At 40.4% G+C, this 3,850-nt stretch overlaps 1 pseudogene across 1 annotated transcript; it reads right to left on the reverse strand.

Moving 5' to 3' along the window:
* Positions 1-420: 420 nt before the first annotated feature.
* Positions 421-2,031, reverse strand: LOC306665551 (ubiquitin carboxyl-terminal hydrolase 14-like; annotated as a pseudogene). Its single transcript has one exon. The product of its transcript is annotated as a ubiquitin carboxyl-terminal hydrolase 14-like (transcript).
* Positions 2,032-3,850: the final 1,819 nt, after the last annotated feature.

Below are 3,850 nucleotides of genomic sequence, written 5' to 3' on the forward strand. Positions count from 1 at the left end.
GAGAGAGACCTGGAGATGTCTCTGGCTCTCCTACTCTGGTCCCAGAGGCTGCTTGGGCATCGGAGGTCTCCGCTGGCTTGGGGACTTGGGGCTGGCTCTGTGTAGAAAGGCTCTCAGTGGGCGGTCTGCTCCGAGAATCTAGCCTAGAAAGGCGCTTCCCGCCTGAGGGAGCCGGGCTGCTTGTGGAAGTCCCTGGCTGCCCTGTCCTGATCCAAGAAATAACTTTTAAAAAGAATGTCTTCCAGCCACCTTTACACAGGGCAGCAAAATCCAAAGGAAATTTTCTTTTCTGTAATTTTACATTCATGCACAAGTGGTGTCTTTCTTCCTTCTCTTGTTCCCTCATGAAGGGGAAACAGATAAAACCACCTAAATGTCTTCTTCTAAAACTCTGGATTATGGAAATGATGAACAAAAAAACATTTATTTCACACCTAGGCATAAATAGCTAAATTGGAGATTACTGTTCACTTTCCTCTTCCATTATTTCAACTCTGCAAGGCCCATAAAGTAAAACATAAGTGATATGCCAGTCTCCACCACCAGAAAAGCACAAGGTATCTTCTGGTGTTACAATGCTGACTTTATCATCATCAAACTTAATCCATTCATCTTGTTTCCTTTTCACCCATGACACATAATGACCTGAAGAACTAGACCTTCCCTGTGTGTTAGCATTGCTTGTAAGTCATAGTATCCACAATTATTGGAGCCAATATCATCAGCAAATGAAAAGTGTTCATACTTAATTTCTTTATGAGGACTACTCTTCTTGTCACCTGTATTTGGCTGTTGATTCACTTTTTTATCTTCTAGATCCTTGAATTTTGATAGCAAAGAGATCATTTCTCCTGAAGGTCTGGTGTACACAGTTCATATACATCCAACATAAGAGGAAACTTAACATCCTTAAGAACTTTGGCATTCACAGATTCATTCTCTTTATAAAAAATCTAACCATCTGAATAGTTAAGTAAGCAGGTAGCTGGCTGATTTTAGAAGATTTGATATACAAAGCATTTCTTTGCAATGTCAGAGACTGTTTGGTGATTTCTTCCTGAACTTACAATTTAAGTCCTATAAAAAGATACTTGACTTCCTGATTAATAAAACAGCTAAGCTGAAGTTGATTTTCCTTTCCTTTGGTGACTTCTTCTTCTTCAGATTCTGTACATTTCATGGTCGTTTCAAATTCAACACTGAATAAGTGATCAATTCAACTTTTCTTTTTAGAAGGTGTCTGCTGATGCAGATGAAGAATCTATCTCCTTAACAGAATAATCTTCTATGGCTTCCAATTTTTGTTGTAATACTCACATCATTTGTATCCAACATTCATTAGCATCCTGTTGAAGATATTGTCCTTTTTCACCCTTCTCTGCAAATTGGGAAAGAAATGTGCAAAAATTGCAGTAGAATAATAGGTGGAATATTAGAAGTTTAATCCATGGAATCAAACAAATCGCTAAGGGCTGCAGTACTATACTGCACTGAAGCCATTTCCCCTGAGGCTCTCAAGGCACCTGCATACCTTTTAAGGACATCTTTGAGTTCAGACACAGATCGAATACCTTGAACTGCAGTGTTCCCCTAACAAGTGCTACCGAGATTTGTCAACCCACATGGTAATTCCATAGCAGTTGCTAACTGTTCTTCTGTCATGTCTTCTATGAAGACATTTTTAGCTGAAGGTTCTTCTGGAAGAGCATCTGCCAACCCCACTATTAGTAGAGTCATTCCATTTTTTATTTTGATGTTTCCCCAATCATCATCCTTCAAGAGTCCTTCTTTCATCATAACTTTCTGTCTGGCTGTTTGAACTCCAGTCAGTGCAAAAAGCTGAGCCTTGAATACCATTGGAGGTTCATCAGTATTCAATTTTACACCTTAAAATTTCTCCTTTCCCCATTTTACAGTAACGGAGTACAGCGGTGTGGCGGGGGTGTGCCGGGAGGTGGCGGGGTAGAAGGGCTGGGCCTGGCAAGGACCGCACAGGGACCAGAAGAAGCTTGTGAAGGCGGCGGAGGTGGAGGCACGGAGGTGGTGGCGGCTTGGGTGTGACGAGTCTCCCAAATAATATTTACTATGTGAAAAAACTGAAGCTCAGAAGACCTAATGTGATTGGCACATGAAGCTTGAACTTGAGTCTTCCCAGAACACAAAAAATATTCCTCTGATACAGCAGTCGTCTTTCTACCATTTCCAACTGCAGAGAGCCCAGGTAGCAAGTAGAAATTTTTCCACTTGATATTTTGAATTATTTACTTTCAAAAGAGGAGGAAAATAAGCCCTGCTAAATTACTTTTGCCACAGTTAGTCCTATGTATTAATGAACAGATAAAAAATATTACACTAGACAATTAGACATGATGGAAAATGTTTTATGCAATTTATGAATCAAATTAATAAAATGCACAGTGGCCACTTAGCAAGTTGAGAGTGAAGGAAAGGTCATTTAAAATCTTAATATTAAGTTTAATTATGATTGAGTTAAGCTTGAATGATTTTTTAGTTAATCATTTTGTTTGTTTTTGGAAAAAAACTTATTTCACAATAGGCGATTAGATGAAGATGACATGCCTTATTCCTGCAGGAAGAGTCCTGTAACATTGCAACATGTTGTTATAGAGCTAAGAATTCTGCCTGTTCTTTTCTTGCTTAACACAGTGATTAGTGATCTAATGCCAACAAGACTTTTATTAAACAGAAACAAAATTTCCATTTGAAAATAGAGGCCCAAGTTGCTGGAATTACAGACATGCACCACTGTGCCCGGCCATGTGATTGGATATTAAAGTTCCTGTTTTGAACCTCTGTGCTCTCTTTCCTGTAAGTATATGCAGGTGTTCACAAAATGTGTTGATGAGTGTCTGCTACATAAGCTAGTAATCTGTGAGACTCAGAAATTATCTTGGGTGGAAGTTCTTTTCTATTTAAGAAACCAATCAATGACTCAGAAAATAAAGTCCAACAACCAACATACAATTTTGACTTCAGTGTTACAACTTTAAGAAACATCATTGCATAGCACATCCATAAAACATGTAGTGTCATCACGTTGACACCCTCGAGCTGGAATTCAGCATGCTGAAACTGTGTTCTACATGAATCAGATTAAAGAGGACCAAAGGCATGAAGAACAGGAATCAGAATTTCAGTTCCAGTCCTGTTCAGGCAGGCTGGTTTATGCTGGGGTAGCCAACATCACGGCCCCTCTCTCATGCTGTGTCCAGTGTGGGCTGTGGGAGGGGACTTTTTCCTTCTCACTGACAATCAGGGACCCTGGCTGAGGGAGGCTCTGCCTTCTTGTTGCTGCACAGTCCCTATAACAGCATCAGGGAAGTAAGGGGACGAGGCCATTTACTTACACGTTTCCACTTGAAATTGACACCCTCCACCTCTACTTACAACCCTAAACTAGTCATATGACCCTACATAGCTGTTAAGGTCCCGGGAAATGTGGGAAAGTGGAGATCCAGAGATCCAGTGTTTTCCAAGTGTGCTTCTTCCACTCCCAGGACTCTGCAGGTGTGAAATGGCTTCTGTAAATACTAATGTATAGTCACCTAAATGAGGAACCTGAGAACCACTGGATGGATGGTTCCAGTTTTATGTGCCTTTTCATTAGGGATCTATCACGTAATGTCTTGGAAATGAAACTTTTGCTGCCAATAGAAGTTGGAACTTGACTCGTGTGGTCCAAGTGTTCTGTCCTGCAAGTATCATTCACTTACACAATCTCATGCAGGTTTTGTCTTTGCTAGTCACTGAACAAGCTACGAGGGCTCCAAAGTGACATTTCTCTGCTCAGAGGTTAGCTTTTTAAGCCGTAAAGTAAGGATGTTAGGCT

This window comes from Sciurus vulgaris, assembly GCF_902686455.1.
Source record: "Sciurus vulgaris genome assembly, chromosome: 7".
Taxonomy (NCBI): domain Eukaryota; kingdom Metazoa; phylum Chordata; class Mammalia; order Rodentia; family Sciuridae; genus Sciurus; species Sciurus vulgaris.